Genomic DNA, 21,021 nt, shown 5'->3' on the forward strand with positions numbered 1-21,021 from the left:
TTTTCAACTACAAACCTCATGAAGGCTCATATGTTGATTGAATTGACTGATTGAAAGAATTTAAGTTCATGTTTTTGTTAAGTTTCCCTTTTTTATTTAGTAGTATTTGTATTTATTTGAATGTAATATTTTAAAATCTGAATTTTAAGAATATCTGAAGAAAAATATTATTTAACATCGTTGAATCAACTTAAATTCATTAATGTGTACCAACAAAATCTTATGGGTTAAATCAGGTAGAGTTAACTCTTTATGGTAATAATTGCAGGTCAGAACTGCTAGTGGAGTAATAAAAACACTTATAATTTACTCTTGGAGTAAATGGAGTTTTGCTGTTTCTAGGGATGCACCGATACCGATACTGGTATCGGGTATCGGGTCGATACTGAGCTCATGTACTCGTATTCGTTAAAATGCCCCGATACTAAACGCCGATACCACGCATGTGATCAGTGCCATATTCAGACTAAGAAACACCAACAACAGAAAAACAGACAGCAGAATGTAGTTATTAGAGATTAAGGATGTCTAAACATGTACATGCAATGAATATAATGTTAAACATTCAGTATTAATGCCTGTATAGCTGATGTGAGCAAGCTGATAAGCAAAACACGCTGAGTGGATCCAGCGCGCAGCGGCGCAGATGCGCGAGCTTGTTGAGTGAATATCCCTTTCTCACAGATATCACTGGAAAGTGTGTACTTCGGTCGGAAATGTCAAAAACGAGTAAGTAAAACAATGCACAAGTTACTTAACAGTAGGGAGAGAGAGATAGAGAGAGCGCGCGCGCACTTCTGTGGCGTGTGATCTTTATTGATGTTCGCTCAGCACGCATCATTTGTATTAAAACTTAATCGTAAATATATGACAACATATAGGGGCATTCATTCACTTTAAACATAATTTATTTTTAACCTTAAGCATTGAACACGAGTGAAACACAAGTGAAACTATCAGCCTGTGTGAAATGCGCTAGGCTGTTCTGTACTTGTCCCTTTCATCTGCTCCGGTACACATAAGTGCGCGCTGTGCGTGTTTTCCTTGCTTCATGCGTGTTTCTGCAATTATATGGCTTTGAAATCTAAATGTTTCAGATGAAAAAAAAAACAAATTCTATATCTGAAAATGATTGATTTATAACGAGTGGTTCCCTGCATAATTACAGCAAAAAGCGTGGTTACAGCACTGAGCCGCTGCAATGGAGCAGCTCTAATGCTATTTAAGATGATGCACCATAGAGCAAATAAATAAATAAAAAATTAACAGTGAAAGTAACAAAAAATTGTAAATTACATTGTAATGGGCATAATTAAGTGTGAAAAATAACCGAAGGATATACAGTCAAGCCAAAAATTATTCAGAGACCAGATATAATTTTTTATTTTTTTTTACTAGTGGGTGCAGGACACTATAGTTAATTTAAGTAACTGAGGATAGCAAAATAAAGTAAACTGTGAAAAATTATACCCAAAAATTCTTCATACAGTGGACTACCAGTAAAATTGATACAAAAGTGAGACCAAAAATTATTCAGATCAAGTAATGGAAAAATTGAAATTCAGGCTTTCATGAACCTGGTTGACAGCATGCCCAGGAGACTACAGGCTGCCATTAAGGCTAAGGGTGGCCCGACAAAGTATTGATAGTTGTGTAAATATTGTCATACCAACAGCTGTCTGAATAATTTTGATTGATAGAAAGAAAGGTATTATCAAGCTAAATTTGTTCTGACACAGTTTAACTTGGAGTTCTTCTAATATTTTATTAGCATTTTCTAAACTATAGCGAATAAAATGTGAGAAATGTTGAAGGTGTCTGAATAAATTTTGGTTTGACAGTATCTATTTGATAAATGAAGTTAATCAACTAACATTTTACATACTCATTTGTTTTCTTTACCCAATATTTAAAAAATGTAAAAATACAATAAAAATATCGGTATCGGTACTCGGTATCGGCAAGTACCAAAAATGTAAGTATCGGTATCGGGCGAGTACTAGAAAAAGTGGTATCGGTGCATCCCTAGCTGTTTCAGTGTTTCTCATATTTGTTTTTGTTTTTTATAAGTAATTTCATATCAGTGCAAGACTGGCTCTAGACAATATCCTTTACTTCCTTTAGCTCATCTCCTTTGAGTTAATGGCAAATGAGCTCATTTTTATGTTTATTGTGCTGCTAATTTCTTTTCTCTTATTATTTAATTATCTCTTATATTGTTAAAATGAATCATTGCTGAAATATTTAAATTATAATGTTTAAAACTGCAACGCTCTCAATGATGTGCTGATTGTACCATTTATTAGCTTTGAACGTGTCAAACTCACAAACTCAACTGATGTGACATTACATACATTAAACTTGTTTTTTCAGGAAGGCCAGCTAAAAGAATGTTGTTTGTATGACAAATATGTGATTCAATTTATTCTTGCCTTAGATATGTTTCCTTGTTAAGCATTGTCGTCAAATGGAACATTCACAAATTGCAACAAGACAGGCTATCTGAAGGATCTGTTCATTATGGGAGCCTTCTAATTATAAATAACCTTTCACAATTCATTCATTCTCATGTTTATTATTATGTGTCTCCATCACAATGTTTAGCCGGTTTTTGGCAACCAGGGAGATTAAAAGATGCTGTGAAATCTCATGATTGATCAATGTCAGGAGCTTTATTGATCCTTAATCTGGCGTCATTTGCTGTCTGCTGCCATGATCAATCATAAAATAGATGAGAGTCCATAAGCAACTGTACTGGATGAGTGTGTATGACTCACACAGAAAGTAGCTACTGCCTTTTCTGTGAATCCTCAGAGGGTCTGTATAGTTAATTTATCATAGCCCAACAGACCATCCATCATCTCATGCTGTCATGCCAGGCTAAATATCTTTGGACTGAGGAGGTCTATTATAGCATTGATGAGGATCTATTTTGGGAAATGCACATATTTATTGAAGACTTTTAGACAAAATACTTTCAGCAGTATAGAATACTACAAAAAGTGTTAAGAGTGAAAATTTGACTTGGAATAAACTGTGCCATGTATTTGCCCCCTCTGCTTGTGTTGTTTTAGCACCTGATTCACTAAATTAATTATGCAAACTAGATAATGGCACAAACACACTTACAAAATTGTGCTAAATGCATTTTGGGAGTCAAAATTATCAAAACTAAATGGCTATAAAGGTCTGTGAAGTATATTAACACAATTTGAGATTTTATAATATCACATAAAAATATATATCCATATATGAAACATATTGTCATATGAAGTAAAAACATTTATGAAACCTATTAGAAATGGAACAGTTACATATATTAACATATATATCTAGCCCATGCATTTTTTTATGTTTATGTATCTGTAATACATATATATATATATGTGTGTGTGTGTGTGTGTGTGTATTTGTGTCATGTACATGTATGTCCAGTCTAAAACCTGTCAATACATGTTGATATTACAAGTAAATATAAGGAATTATTACAAAGCATATATAAATATACTGATTATTTTGTATATATTGTATGTTGTTTTAGTAGTGATGGAAACTTTGATTCTTTCAAGAGATTTGTTCATTTTGAGTTCGTTCACCAAAATGATTCGTTCAGATTCGTTCACTGATTCGTTCAGTGACCATTTCTTCATATTACATAAATATGAGTGTCTTGTGTTATGTAAAAGTCAACGAGCGTATACTTGCTAAAAAAAAACTGATTTGGCTTCATTAAAATGTGTGCCTAATCTACCCATTAAATAAATTAAATAAGTCTAAATACGTGGCCAGATGACCAAAGCACAAGCATTAACATTTTAATTGTTTGGGCAGACTTGCACATTCTTAAATCTGGTTATTATGTTCAACGTATCGTGGAGTTATGTTCTGCAAGTTAAATATGAACTGTGCACAGTACATATAACTGCGCTTTGCATCCACTGACTCAAATGACCGACCACATTTGTTCACGAATGAGATCTCTCTCTCGTTCAGACTCAAAACAGCGACTCGGTCAGTGATGGGCATGCTCGTTCAGTAGATCCAATCGTTCGTGAACGAACCATGATAATCATGGCGAACAGAGCTCGGCGCGTGTAGTTTGGCATATTTACAGCAAATAAATAAATGTACACTTTACCATTGTAATGAAAACTGACCCATTAACGTTACTGTGTTTTGTGGTATATTTTGCACTTTTAACAATTTACTTGACTACTGCACAGAGTACTGAATGAGAGAAATCTTGAGATAATTGTTCAAAGTGCAAAATACACCACAAAACGTCTAAAACACCTAGCAAGTCCGTTTTCATTACAATGGTAAAGTGTAAATTTATTTCTTTGCTGAAAATATGCCAAACTACACGAGTTGAGCTCTGTTCGCCATCATTATCGTTCAACAACTGGTTATTTTCGTTCACGAACGACATGTATCAGGTCATTTAGTTCACGAACGAGATCTCTCGTTCAGAGTCAGACTCAAAAGCAAATCGGTCAGTGAAGGGCGTATTCGTTCACTACATTCAACAAATCACATGCTCCGTCACATCTCATACTCGAAGGCTATTGGCTTGATGTTTAGTCATTCTTTGACAGGATGGAACAGTCCACAGAGCTAATATAGCGCCGCGCAGCTGTGGAGGGAGGGATTTCAGTGAATGAGAACGATTCGTTCACGAACGTAACATCACTATGTTTTAGTAAAATTGCACATATATATATATTGTTGACCTATATGCTACATATAATACCATAGAAAAATCGTCATATAGATATTATTAACGTACATAAAAATATGAATTATATATGGTATGAATATTTGTGCTCAATTATTTGATCTTTGATCTTATTTGATGCCATAATGCATTATTTTTCTGTTGTGAATTAGGTGTCTCACCTATATCAGGGCTCTAGACTGCGACCAATTTTTTTTTCAGAATGTGCGAGTAAAAATTTGACGTGGTCGCATTTGTGCGAGTGCATGGTCTAAGATGCTCCAAAGCGTCTGCTTCATACAGCGCGCTGCAGAGCCGTGGCACATTGTAGCAGGAGTCAGATTTCACTGATCCGGTGCGCGCAGCGGAGGATTTGGTTTTCAAACTGAAGTAAAAGACTGCTTCTTAAACCAGAGAAGGTGAACATGTTGGTATTCTTGTGGGAAAAAAAACAAAAAAGCATTCAAGTCCTGTCAGAGACTGCCAGTTTAGTTTTACTTTTCTTTTTGAAAAGCTTGTTATCTTTGCTGTTTACCTCACGTGCTTTTTAATTAAGAATAACAATGAATCCATCTTTTGTTTTAGTTTTAAAAGGTGTATAGATATAAGCAAAACAGACAATTATCTAAAACGTGACAGATCGCGAATTTGAAAGTGAAAGTGAACGCGCACGAAAAAAGGAATTCCAGTTCACAAAATTTAAATCACAAATAATACAGATGAAAAAGAACGGGTTGGATGTTGAACACTTTCGTTACCATATAACTATAAACTATGCTAAAAGTTCATCAGCATGCATTGATTAATCAAATGTTGTAGCAAATAATAATAATAAAGTGTGACCAGATTATATGCTCATGCGACCAACTGAGAAAGTTAGTTGCAAAAGAGCGACCAGTGGGAAGAATGAGTCTAGAGCCCTGTATATTATAGTTCACTCTATATTTCATTTCTTTGTGTTTACTGACTTAACGCATCTGGCTATGCTCCAGCTTGCTCCCCTGAGAACTGCTGACTGCTCTACTTAAGTGTGTGTATGTGCATGTGATTTATAAAATTGTGTTTACTCTTGCTAAATAAACATATCTTGGAGCAAAAGCAGATAAGTATGAATAGGAATGTTCAGTCTCCCAGTTCAAACACTTCAGTGGTTTGTTTAGTGCAGAAATCAGATCATCAGCATTCAGAGAGTGAAGTACTACACTGATCATTCAGAGGATGAGAAAAACAAAATGGATGATTGACATCCCTATACATACAGTAAACTGAATGCTGATCATATCTTTGTTCACATTGCTTTCATTTCTTATTTGTTTCTCAAATCCAGACTGACTTTCCACACTGCCATTTAGCAAGTGTTGAATTTGTTCTGCATGGTCAAACAGTTTATATATCTAATTTATTTGCACAAGTTGCTAATAGTACTAACTTCAGAGGGAATAAAGGCTTTACATTTACTAATTTTGTCCACAAACACAAAAAACACCCAAATAAAATAAAAAAAAAACAATTTCAACCGCGGGAAAGACGTCAACAAAAGCAGCGTGGAAATAAAATGTCATGTAGCATTTCATTTACCTCAGCAAGTCATCAGTGTCCACAGCTCGTTAGTTCACTAGAGAAATGAAGTCTAGAGAGGAGCATTTCTGAAATATTACATCATATACTCATTATATTTTACTAAACCTGTTAGTCTTAATAATTTAATGTATGTTTAAATTAATCTGTAAAGAAACATGTTATGACAGCCAGTGTGTAATTGAATATATTTTAACAAATAGCCTAAATTGTATTATTTACAAGTTAATTTAAAAACTGCATTACGTGCAATTTACATGTTTGCATACAATTTTGTTTGTTAAATTGAGTGTTGATCATCTATTTAAAAGTGAATAGTAATTAAATTTAAGTTTGGGTTAAGTTGTTAGGCCTAATTGTTACTTTATAATGTAAAAGGGCCCCCTATAGTTTAAAGCATAAGCTGAGGTAGATTTTTATCACTAAGAAAATTTTAACTATAAATGAATGTATTTAAAGAAAGAGCAACTTGTTCAGTAAACCACTGTTTATTAAAAAAAACAAAAAAAAAAAGTTTAGTTTTTCTCCCTGCTGTACCTAAATCATGCCGAACAGTGATGTTATCATCATTTAAAACCGAGGTACGTAACGAACCATCATATTTGTGTACCATTACATCCCTAATATATACTGTATATTGTTATGTCTAAAAGCATTTCCAAAAATATGAATTTTTTTATCACATTTCGAACCACATATACAGCTGGTCCTGGAGAGAAAAGAACATTAAAAATGTTTGCTCAGGACTTCCATTAAAGGTCCTCAATCAGTTTGTCTATGGCGGCATTAAAGTCCACACTGCTTCTGATCTTCTGAGATACAGTAGCTGAGCCAGAATGAAAGAGCTCTGTTTAACTGAGAAGCCATTTCAGAATCTCTGTCTTTGATTAATTCATGACAGAGTGAGTTCGATATGAAGCTATGCCATCAGACACGTTCTTCATCATCATCAAGATTTAGACAAGAAAAAAGATACAGATAGATTTTAAGGTTTTAAGAGTTCTAATCCTATAATGTAAGTCGAGGCCAGCTGTAAGTTCATAAAAAATACTTTTGCAAAAATACAAAACATATTCATGACATACGACATCTATTAGAATAGAATAGAATAGAATAGAATAGAATAGAATAGAATAGAAGCTGATTGGCAGAGAGCAGCACAATAACAATACATTATACAAGGGCATTACAGCTAAAACATTTTCTATTTGAATCTGATCTGTGCTTTGTTGCAGTGTTGCCTCTGTTCTCAGAGAGATTGTTGCTGCAGGCACTTTCCATTTCTGGATTGATTCCACTCTCATTTGGCATTGGTTTGATTCAAATATTGTAACTGAACATTATTCTAAACAAGCACCCAGGTGGCTTTCTCAGGGTTAAGAGCTTGAAATGCATAGAACAGCTATAACAGAGATGGAAGCGTGCACTTGTGGGCTAATTCTACACATACATGTGTATATATACAAAATCTCACTGGAATCCTGATCCCACGCAGGTCATGGTTTCATAACTCACACTGACACACGTGCACAAAGATAAACACAAACAGATTTGCATTTCAGACATGTAGTGATAGACTGACTAAGTAAAGTTGCAGACCTCCTTGATGACCCTGCATGCCTTACAGGAAATTTAACTCCCTATCCATATCTGCATGACGTACAGGAATATCATCTCCATCTTAAACCTAGTATATTCACAATCTAATAAACAAACTCCTTCAGTCCTTGAGCTCTGGACACCCTGTCATAGTTACAAAAATACCTTTTTCTTTTTTTTACACTATCCAGCTGACCAGTGGCAATGTTCATCAATAATGCAAATTTAAAGTTTATTGCTTGTATATTGTATTGTATTGCGTTGTGGTATGGTATCAGCTTTAAAAATTGATTTTAAACCACTAAAAGCTATTTCAATTTCCTTAAAAAAGTGTCAAGCATGAGAGAGTGTGTTAACTTCATAGGTGGATCAATGACATGACAATATATAACTCCAATTCAAGACAACATTGTTAAGTAGTTTAGCATAGGCTAATATATATTTTTTTTAAATAATTGCTTCACAGTTTAATAATATTTGAAAAAAGTTTGTCTGCCAAATGAAATTATTATTATTATTTTATTTATTTCCAAACATGCAGGCTATTGCAAAAGCAGAAATGACTCATCATTTAAAACTCAAAATGTAATGATAATTATAAATTGATCATTTGGGACAATTTAATAATTTGTGTAAAACAAATAATGAATAAATAAATATATATATATATATATATATATATATATATATATATATATATATATATAATGATTAATAATAGTAATATAGTAATAATAATATAATAATTATTATTTTTTTTTAGAAAAAGGTTTTATAAATAAATCACATTTGTACATTCACATGTATTCAACGTGTAAATAAATACAAAAGGTACATTTCTAAGAACTTCCTACATGTCCAAACTAAATTTTTAAAATGTGTTTTCTTTTTTTCATTTTTCATTATGTCACTGAACCAGATAAAAGATTTATAATTGACAACTGTGGTAAATGTCAGGAATTTTAAAAGCCATTATCGTCTTTCACTAAGGCTGTGCGGCCCGTAAAAATGTCTTTCCCTGGATACAAGCCTGCAGAGAGAACAACACAGACCCCATCCCCTGAGAGAGGAACCGACATCATTATGAGAGTAGAAGAAGGTGTCTGGGTGTCTCATTACCGTGTGACCCTCTGTCATTAATACCCGTTTGTGGAGAGGCAGAAAGAGAAGGCCGCGATCAATCGGATGAGATTTAGGTTCACATATAAACAGGTCTGATGAATGGTTGCCATTTAAAGTGGGGTGACAGACTTAACACAGTTTGCACTAAGTGTCTGGGCGTAGATTCTGTGCCTTTACTGCCAGATGGCTATAGAATCCAATCCAGTATTTTTTCAGAGTTTCAAGTCTGCGTGAGCATATGTATTTGCTTAATATCTCATACTAACATTTAAACCAATTTCCTACAATTTAATTAATTTATATACATAAAATTAAACATGTTGGACCTAATTTATCGACCAGGAAGCTTAAAAGCACGTGCGGCGGAACCGGCGCCAACTTCAATGAAGCAACCGCTCACAGGGATGCATGGAAATATGGCTCCGAGATGCAGCGTCTTGTTCCCTTCTGAGAACCATGGTTACATGCGTAACCTGGAACGTGCCCACGCCGCCAGACTGTCAAATGCCTGCCTAGTGTGGATGGAGCACAGCTAGGGCAAGAGAACAGAAGAGCCAGGGATGGCTCGCATATCTAGGCCATAGAACCTGACGAAGGTTAGGGGCGTGGACCATCCCGCAGCGTTGCAGATGTCCTGCATAAGAACACCTGCCAAGAAGGCCTTGGAGGCTACCACACTTCGGGTAGAGTGAGCCTTGACCCCCAGAGGCGAGGGGAGATGCAAATGGCTTCCACAATCCACCGACTAAGGGACTGCTTAGAAGCAGGCAGACCCCTCTTAGGGGGACCATAGCATACCAGCAGTTGGTCCGTCCGTCTCCATAGGGCAGCTCTGTGGACGTATGTGTCCAGTGATCGCACTGGACACATACAATTAAGCTTCTGCTGGTCGGGCTCCCTGAAAGGAGGAGGACAGAAGGCCTGCAGCATGACAGGCCGTGGTATAGAGGAGGGGACCTTAGGAACATACCCCGCTCGAGGGTAGAGGAAGGCTTTGACCAGACCGGGCGCAAAGTCGAAATAGGAAGGGGCCACAGAGAGGGCCTGTAAATCTCCAATTCTCTTGAGAGAAAATATCGCCAGAAGAAAGGTAGTCTTGATAGGGAGATGGCGATAAGAGATCTCCTCAATAGGCTGGAATGGAGCCCTACAGAGAGCTTCTAACACCACAGCCAGGTCCCACGTGGGGACACAGGATTGTACTGGAGGCCTCAGCCTCAGCGCACCACGGAGGAAACGTGTAACCAGGGTCTGGCTGATAAAGCCACCATGTAGACCTTCAGGGTGAAGTGGGTTAACCCTGCGGAGAAACAAGCCTGCAAGAACTCCAGAACTGTACCAATCGGGCAGTTGACTGGGTCGAGCTGGCGGTCTCCGCACCATGAAGTGAAAAGTTTCCACTCTAGGGCGTACAGTTTCCTCGTAGAGGGAGCTCTGGATTGGAGGACGGTCTCAACAACCTCGGTTGAGAGACCGGAAGCTATGACCTGTGCCCCCTCAGAGGCCATAACCACAGCTTCCACAGCTCTGGGCGGGGGTGAAAGATGGTGCCCCCCGCCTGTGAGAGGAGATCCCTCCTGATGGAAATCTCCCATGGAGAGCCGTCGAGGAGAGAAAGGCGCCAGAAAGGCATACAGACGAAGCCTCGGCCAAGTCTGTACCATAGCATCCAGCCCCAGTGGAGCTAGAGGAGTCAGAGAGAACCAGAGGGGACAATGCGATGTCTCCTGAGTCGCAAAGAGGTCCACCTGAACCTGGCCAAACACTCTCCATATCTGCTTCACCACCTCGGGGTGAAGCATCCATTCCCCGGGCCTCGGCCCCTGCCTCGACAGGATGTCTGCTCCCAAATTGAGATACCCAGGAATGTAGACGGCTCTCAGCGAGAGGAGTCTGTCCTGGGACCACACAAGGATCTGGTGCACCAGCTTGTACAAGGGGCGCGAACGCAGACCTCCCTGGTGGTTTTACCACCGCTGTGTTTTCGGTGCGCACCAACACATGGTGATCTCTTAGGTCTGGGAGAAAGTGTTTCAGTGCTCGAAACACGGCCAGCATCTCCAGGCAGTTGATATGCCACGTCAGATGGCGGCCGCTCCACAGACCACGGGCCGAGTGGCCACTCATGACCGCTCCTCAACCGGTGAGGGATGCGTCCGTCGCTAGCGTTACGTGGCGACAAGGAGCTCCCAGCACCGGACCCTGAGACAGGAACCAAGGATGTCTCCACATGTTTAAGCAGCTTTCCTCTTGGGCAGAACCCCTTGGTTCAGAGCCACCACTGTAGTGGTCTCATGTACAGTAGGCCAAGAGGTATCACGTTGGATGCAGCTGCCATCAGACCCAGCAGTTATTGAAACTGCTTGACAGTGTAGGATGGTTTCTTGCCAACATTTTATAAATGAGGCCCGTAGAGTGCTATAGCCTGTGTACTGTAAAGGGAAAGGGTGGTGTGTGGCCAAGTATGGTGACCCATACTCAGAATTTGTGCTCTCTCTCTCTCTCTCTCTCTCTCTCTCTCTATATATATATATATATATATATATAGAGTATATATATACTGTACATACAGTATCGGTGTATGTAGCCTATATACACTACCATTCAAAAGTTTGTGGTGTGTAAGATTTCTTAAATGTTTTTGATAGTCTATTCTGCCCACCAAGGCTGCATTTATTTGTTTAAAAATACAGTAAAAACTGTAATATTGTAAAATATTATAACAATTTAAAATAACTGTTTTCTATTGTAACACTTTAAAATGTAATTTATTCATGTGATGCAAAGCTCAATTTTAAGCAGCCGTCACTGCAGTCTGCAATCTACAGATAATTATAATATATTGATTTAGTGATAGATAGATAGATAGATAGATAGATAGATAGATAGATAGATAGATAGATAGATAGATAGATAGATAGATAGATAGATAGATAGATAGATAGATAGATAGATTTTGTTTTAGGTTTGAACAATAAGCAATCATGATAAGTCTAGGCAATGTTGTGACTATGGCATTTTTTCATAACTTATTGACACATAATAAGCCCACCCTACCTATCTTATATAATTAAGTGTGAAATTGGGGAAGGGGATTTTATCAATAACCTTCTAAAATCATTCTATTGCAATTAAGGCTGAATTCAGTTTAGTGTTTAAAAGTGTTTGATGGATGTGGGACATTTATATTACGTATTGATTTTCTTGAAACAGTTCATCAAACATTAAAAGTAATAATAGACTATTGTGCGACCTCATATATTGGCTCGTATATCAGCAATATCCAAGATCCTTATATAGTAAATTGCAACTCAGTTTTATCTGTGAGTCTGGTTGTATGTGTTCGTTAGCCAAAAGGGCAAGAACGAGCATCACTTTTCAAAGCTATTAAAGAAGATGTGCTGCTTATAAAATGTGTTTAATATGGCATAATTGTATCATTTCATATCACATTTTCAGCAGTTTTATCATACACACAGATGTGATCTTGTATGTTTAAAAAAAAAAATTAAACATACTTGTCTCATGTTTATTTTTGCAAACCAGATTACTTTGCTCTCAGTGGTCTTTGAGTAAACTGTCATGACAGAGCATTTACAGAAGTTATTCTACACACTTAGTAGGATTATAATGTTATTTAGTGTGCCCAGCTGTTCCTCTCACTCCAAGTGTTCTGCCTTGCTAAATATCATTAGACAGTTGATGTATGCAATCCATCTGTTATTCTTTAATTGTGGTTTGTCAGAGGTATCATGCTGGAGGGATACAAGGAAAGATCGTGGGATGTTGATGGGGTAATGCTAGTTAGGTGATGCAATGCTGGGAATTTAATGTGAACGAATAAAATAAAAGATTTTAATGTTTAAAGGGACTCTGCTGTGACATAATTATTTCCTGTATGGCATTCAGTCATTTGGAAACATAAACCTCCTTAAACTGTTTTGAAGATTTTAGCACATACTAACCAGTTTGTACAGATTGAGTTGTTAAATTCTGAAGCAGCTGGGTTAGAAGTGCAAGAAGCACTGCTGTAATCCTCTAGCCTTCTCAGCATCTGGACCCCTGCAGTTCCTCAATTACTATGCCAGGGCTTTATTTCAGGCACAGAATCTGCAGGGGCTGCTGTTCTCTCAACATGGCTAAACAATCACAGTTTCACAGAAATCACAGAAAAACACTTTATATTAAGATGAAAGAGAAGCCAGGCAGCAGGAGGGGGTTTTATGTTTGAATCTGATGTATGAGCTTTTTATATACAATTTTTGAACATTTTGGAAATGCTCTTGCAGCTGTGAAAAACTTCCTCTTTGCTGCACTTCATTTTCAATGAGTTAAAATCTTAACCTTGACAGGCACATTTAAACTGGATGGTGGTTTATGAAAGGAACAGTTCACCCACAAATTAATATTCTGTCATGTTTTGCTCTTCTGTGGAGGAGACCTCTAGAAGCATGTACTGTCACTATTCATGCAATTACAATGAATAAAGACTGAATCTTCAAAAAAGATGCAAAAAAACTAGGCTTAATGCAAAAAAATGCCTATACCTACATATTCATAAATTTCACTGCATTTTCCAGCTGAAATGAACACTAGTGGCAGTAAAACACTAACAACCTTTGTTCCTTGTCAAAAAATTATGATTGGGGAAGTTCATAATACATTAATAAAGACTTATTTTCATGCGGTGCCTTGCACAATACTAAGTTATGGCCTCAAAAAAATTTTATCATAGTGCATGATTTGTACACTAATACAGCTTTACATCTGCATCACAAAATCAGCTCTATATGTTGTAAACTTGCTCAGTAGCTCACCTGGTACAGCACTGCACTTGCAACGTGAAGTGTTTAAACACGAGTCACAATAAAAGAGCTCAACGACTTAGAAGCAACATAAAATGGCATGGTTGCTTCAGGAATTTGCTTTAATTAACACTTTAGATTTAGGGTAGAATTAAGAGTAGCTGCCTGGTACAATTTTTAAAGGCTATAGAGCATAAGATTTTACTGTTACTTATTGGACATTTCATTTTCCAACTGCTGCTAAATGTGCAAGAACAATCATTTTGCAGACATATCACCACAGGCACATTTTTTCCAAAGAGCCTGGGTTTAAAAAAAAGTTGCATTTTTACGCATTTTTAAGCAGTGTGTGCAACTATGCATAACTTTCTACATGAACTTCCTTTCAGTTAATTTCCTCCACTTTAGAGGCACATTTCAGGTGGTGTTGCATTAAGCACAGTTCATGAACTACATTTTGCTCAGCGTTCATCATTAGTTTGGATTAAACTCTAACTCTACAGCTGCATTCCCTTCAGGACTTTGACCCTGAAGCCAGGCAAGAGTTGAGTTTTATATAAGCCATCCCATAAATCTGCAATTGTCGTCATGGGATTAATAAAGTACGTATTTATTTGTATAACACACATCTGTCATAGTTTTCACAATTAAGCATGCAGGCTGGCTCTGTGACATATTTTAATATTAAATTATCAAAATCATTTACACGCACAAGCATTTGTAAGCACACTAGCATTGAGTAAAGGCTGAAATACACTACCTGACTATTATCTGAACAGATTTTAAATTACTTGGCATCATACACTTGCTGACTTTGTAAATGGTTATAGAGAAAAACTGGGCTTCATACTTAAACGATTGAGGAACACACACACACTACCAGAGTTTCAAATCATTCCAGACATAACAAAGTCATGCAGAAAAATGTGTCTCATTGCTAGATTATGCATGACAGATGAAAACAATGTTTCTAAAATATGTTTGAAACTCCAACTACCCAAAATCTTTAGATTGGCTTTGACTTTTAGCAACTATAGCATCGACACCTCCAGACTACTAATAAGAGCAAAAGTCATGTGGACGTTTATAATTTCTTGCATAGCAGCATATCAGATGTTGCCTTCCAACCACACTGACCAAAACTGTGTACACTGATACAAATCTCTTCTGTTCACTGCAAGCATCTGCCTGGTAAACCCAACAGTCGCTTAGAGTCGGTGTGCTAAGATAAAGTATAGTGCTTTGATACTGTGAAGATTAGCCTTTGGCACAGCTTATCTCAGTGTGCCGCTAAACACTAAAATCTGTAAATGCAGACTTGCTAAACCATCCTTCTATTATGGTGCAAGTGCATTTACATGCGCAGTTTACTGTAAGTTACTTAGGCTAGTGCTGTATGCTAAAAAGCAATTTTGTCTGGAGTTGTTGTCATCAAAGGGTAGGCAACTCTTTTATCCCTTCGCTTTTTTCACACATCAGTTGACGCAGAAAGCCCAGACATCCCGCCAGCAGTCTCTCATGGGAGACTGTACAAGACAGTGGAAGGTTATCAGTGCTGGTTTTAGTAACAGTCTTTGACTTTCTCACTTTCTGTCATTTGCATTATAACCATGCACTTAGTACTACTGGTGGCGAGCAAATTTATAATGAAACTGTAAGTGGTCTGTCCATAAAATGTGGCCAGTGCTCGTATATTCTGTGCACAGGGTCATACACACAAAATACCAACCGGGTAACACACATGGTATCAAAAAAAATGTGATAAACATTAACTAAATAATATAACATTCAACACAAAACACCTTAACCTGTTCACCCGTCCCCTCAGCGGGACACCTAAATTTACTTCACTATTTTACAATTAAATCCTAATCTAATCAAACTATACAAACGATATATCATTGGAAAGGTCTAAGACTCCTAAATAGATATTTTTCCACCTTTTTTGTTAAAAAATTATGTAGGCAAATTAATAGATTAATTTATGACAAGAGTGCACCTGAAAAATCTACATCAACAGGAGTTCTGACATTTTTCCTAGTTGCCTTTTTCCCTATCACGCTTTAGAAATCATAAGAAATTATATAGTTGAAAACTTAAAATCTCAAAATCCATCCTTTGAAACCCATTTTAAAATCAGACATTGCATTACCATGGAAATGGTACATAAAAATCATGTTACAAAATGTTTTCGTTCATGAATTATAAACATTTAAGTTTGAATAGTGCTCTATAATCTCTATGTTCAAAACTGTGAGTGACAGTTAAGGGGTTAATGTACATTACTGTATATGTAATTGTATTACCGTATATGTAAGGAAAGTTTTTGTTAAACCAATTAGCAGGCTTTTACTGCAGCATTTTTACAGTCTTTTTCTGTAAAAATTACAACAACAAAAAAATGTTTACAGTGCAGATATTGTCTCAGAGTTAAGAGAAGAAAGACCAAACAGGCAAAATGTTAATGCTTTGGCTTTGGTTTCGCCCATACACATATTACATTTCCATGAATGAAATCTATTGTCATATGAAGTAAAACACATGTCAAATGCCTGTCAATACATTTAAATATTATTTGATATATATAATTATAAGTAAATATAAAAGATAGACATTTATTACAAAAGTATATATTAACATACAATTTATAGTAAAATTGGAAAATTATATATCAACATTTTATTTCCATGTGGGTCAATTACAGTTAAGCTCTATTGACAGAATTTGTTTCATAATGCTGACTGCCACAACTTTTCACAGTTACAGTAAGGCTCTTACACTGGCAACCGTGCCAGGATTCAGGAGGATTTAACAGCATAAATGTGAAGCTACTGTATACTGTATTTTTGTTTAAGCACTTGCATGAATTATTCAGTAAAACCCCATTCATTATTTGAGCTGTAAGGATGTCTAATTTATTCTTTTCTAGGAGGATGAACTTCTGGTTATGCAATACTGACAAATGAATGCTATGAGCATATTTCTTGTGGGATTAAGTCCTGATTGGGCTGGATGCAGGATCAAACATTCCCTGCATTGATTCCTATCCCTGATGGCATTGTCTTCAAATGTGACAAAACATCAGTTTGGAAATAACTTTCGGTAACATTTATTAACATTAGTTAACAACATTAGTAAACATGAACTAAGAATGAACAATACTTCTACAGCATTTATTAATCTTAGTTAATGTTAATTTCAGCATTTACTGATGCATTATTAAATTCACAAGTTGTGTTTGTTAACATTAGTTAATGTAGTGTGAACTAACATGAGTAAACAATGAACAACTGTATTTTTATTAACTAACATTAATATAGTGTAATAAATGCATTGTTCATTGTTTGTTCATGTTAGTTAATACATTAACTAATGTTAATAAATGGAACCTTATTCCAAAGTGTTACCTAACTTTCTTCATAAAGAATATTAAGAGAGAAGAGATAACTGTTCTCTCAGTAGGAGAAAACCATCAGCACAGCAGTAGCTGTAACGCTGACATGGAGCCAATGACACTGCAGCAGTGTGCTTCACATGATGAGACGGGCTGACGACAGCCTGTTACTGCTAACATAGTTCAGACAGAGACTGAAGTAAAGACATGGTTGAAAAGCAAATAGTAGGCATATTAATCTAAAGAGAGACTGTATAACGACTAATTGATGGGTTATGTGGTGATTGTTTGTTTTGTTGCTTGGAAATTAAGCCTTGTGGTGTAGAATAATGTCATTATTGTACAAACAGATGCTGCACTTGCTTTAATGGACAGCTGGCATTGCTGTATATTTGTGTTTTTGAAAAGCATGATATACAGTCCCTCCCCATACGCACTCACTCTTTATCTTGTTTATGTTAGGACAGTCCTTCTGTCTCTGAAACAGAGACACCATGCAAGCTTCTAAATTGCTTTTTCCATTGGTCAAGTCTGGAGAGTTTTTGTTTGGGTAGCACTGCTTGTAAGGTTACTCATTAGCTTGCGTCTAAACATAAGTTGTATTACATTTGGACAAGTTGGGAGATTTTGTTCCTTGAAGGTCTTGTAGGTCACACTTGTATATTTACAGTCAGCATTTAAATCAACATGCCCATAGATAAGTAATTTAAATAATTGCAATGAATTAAAATTAAAATAACTATAAATTCAGGATTCCAGAATTTTTAAGAGTGGAATGATTTTCAGTGATCCCGCTGTTTAGCCACTCAATTTACATGACTCTTGACTGGATAAAAATTAAGGATACAGCTTTTTAAAAACATGTTATGTACGTTTTCTACCTGATAAAAATTGAGCTAGAAAACATAAAGGTTCAAATATTTTAAATATGTAGCAGAAAATATATCGTTCAAATATTTTTAACTAGAAAAGTATAAAAACGTTTATTCATTAAACAAATGCTCATGGATCTACAAGTCACTTACAATTCACAAATAGGATTCTCATATTTTGTATTTAGGTCTTCCATATATTGTATTGAGGTATTCAGGCTGTGCGTGTTTTGTCTTATTCTAAATCATTTTAAATCATCTTAAGGGCCTTGTTTAGAAGTTTGCTGGGACCCCTAATGGGCCCCAGACCCTTGGTTGAGAAGATATGATCAAAACATATTTTGTTTTATATTCAAGTAAGTCAGAGATTTTGTTGTTTGGTGGCAACAACCTAAGGTTATAAGGTTACTCTTGTTGAGGTGAGAGTCATACATGCTTTGTTTTACTGATATGGGTCAGTTAAGTACAGATGTCAGCTCTTTAACTTTAGTTAGACCAGTACAGCTTTGAGAGGATTTTGGTGATCATTATATGTGCGTCAAGATTCGTTACAGACCTTCTGTGCAGCTTTTATAATTGCATGCAGGACCACGGACAGCTCACACAGCAGTAGTGTTTGCAGGATTGCTGGGTCTTTTCTGTTTCTGAGGCTCACACATGCGCTTAGAGCGACCACTAGACAGCACATCAGTGAAGAAAAAAGCTTTTATGCACACACACCAGATTTGTCTCTCTTTCCCCCTACTTTGCATGTAATTCTATGTGATTGTAAGACATGTAGACACTTTTTACAGCACCTTGTTGTGAGTTCACTACTACATTGCTATTTGCATAGACATGATCATTCATAGGGGACTTGATTATTAACTATGTATAATACTATGTTTAGTGATATAAATTATAGTGACAGGGATTGGGAGAAATATAATTTAAGTCTTCCATCTGCTGTTTTGAACATCAAATAAGAACTAATGATATGGCGTGATACATATCTTTTTGAGAGAGGGAGATTTGGTTCATTAGTCACTCGTACCTGGCTCTCACCTTCAAAACAAATCAATTTGATTATGCAAAACGATGCCTATTAAGTGCCACTTCAGAGAGCCAGTGTGTGTGTTTACTGTGGTCTGAATGTTGAGATCCTCTCTTTCAACATCAAAGGCCGTGACACTCCACAGACACCAACTGCCACCCACCAGGGCAGGAAATGACACGCAGGTACAAAAGAACAAGGTAGGAGAGCAGGGTTGTGTAATTAGCTAGGGCTAACAGATGATTGATGAGGGGAGCTACTTCAGTTCCATGCACTTATTCTTTTTCCTTTTTCCTCTGGAAAAAAAGAGGGTTTTAGCCCTGGGTGCTGCACTGAAATAGTCCTGTCTGAGTGAGCTGACAAGAGGCAGGAGAGTAGAAGAGCTCTCTTTAAATACTACAGCCCTAAAGAACAGAAAGGCACTGGCTGCTTGACAGATAATTGTACCGTCTATTGCAGTCTACTTTTTCCGCTACTTCATTTCGACCATCCATCCAGTATAGGTGGTTGTTGCAGATGTCACTTTGCAATTTTTTTTCATTTATTTATTTAGTTTCCACTCTCAAGGTTTTATTGGGAATTATACGAGAGTTAGTTGCTGTACTTGATTCTGATTGGTCGAGTTGAACAGCACTGGGACTTTTTAATGCATGTATCACTCTGCTTCTGTGTTGGTGAGTTCCAGACAAACACCTTACTGTTGCTGTGAAATTAGAAACTAGGGTAAAAACAGACAAAGCTCATGCCAATATTGTTTCTCAAATGGAGGCAGTTTATTGAACAATAAGGAAAATTACTTACATTTTATTGTGCAAATTAGTGTTATGTTATAGTTTCATAGCATTGATTAATATTTTTAATTGGCTTTTATTTTTTGATTTTCAATTTTCATTTATTTTATGTTTTAGTAATTTTGTGCTTTTGACATTTTTATAATTTAAAAATATATATATATTTAGCTTTATATTTAAATACTTAATATTTTAATGCTTTCACTTAAACTTATTTTATTTCAGTTAGATGCCAAGGCAACATTTCTGATTTTCATTAAAGTTTTTCATCTGATATTTATATTTTATTTTATTTCTACTTAATTTCTCTTTTTTGCCTCTATTTGAATTGGACAGTGTAGTTATAGGAAGCGATGTTGGAAAGAGAGGGGGCAGGATCAAGAAAGGTCCACGAGCCAGGATTTGAACTTAGGAACTCCCGCAGTGCAAAAGCGCTATATGTCTGCACACTGCGCTCAAGGCAACATTTCTATTTAATTTTAATACTGTTTTAGTTAACAACAGCAACACTGGTTTAAAAGCAATATCACACTTGTAAATGTGATGTCTTTAAGCATGTCTGTGATTACCTCCAGCCTCATGCCTATACGGCCAAATTACAGCACATGCAATATTTTGTAGTTACATTGTTCGGAAATGACTCGAATTATGAGCAAATGCAGACATTCAGCAATGACATTGCCATATGACAGCCTATGGAAAACACTGCCCCTGCCCTCTGCCCTGTGTTCTCTGTAGAGGAGCTCGGCCGCTGTTTCCGAGTGGAGGGCAGGTCAAAGGGTGAGGCGCCCCATCACGCCCACTGCTTTCACACAAACGATGCACCAACGCTGGATGAAGCCTTTAACCTCTTATAAGCCCCTTCTCATACAGTTTTAAATTACAGCCTCTTCTAGTTTACTCGGGTCAGTTTAGACAGAGTCCAGCTCAATCACATGGCGCCAGTTGAAAGGGGTCACAAGAGCTCCAATTTTCAGTCATACACTGGGAAATTTAGTAAAAAATTTGGATGAAGATGGTGCTTAATTAGCTGTAATGATAATTTAGCAAAATAGAGCTATTTTTATAGAAAACAGGGAAAGAGGGCATATATACATATTTGTAAAAATAATG

General features: G+C 36.6%; 1 protein-coding gene across 1 annotated transcript in view; it reads left to right on the forward strand.

Annotated features, from left to right (window-relative positions):
• LOC306873915 (potassium voltage-gated channel subfamily KQT member 5-like) overlaps nucleotides 1–21,021 on the forward strand; it is a 116,742-nt gene that overhangs the window by 64,720 nt on the left and 31,001 nt on the right. The gene's annotated exons all lie outside the window — the stretch shown is intronic.

The sequence above is a fragment of the Barbus barbus genome, assembly GCF_936440315.1.
Source record: "Barbus barbus genome assembly, chromosome: 8".
NCBI lineage: Eukaryota > Metazoa > Chordata > Actinopteri > Cypriniformes > Cyprinidae > Barbus > Barbus barbus.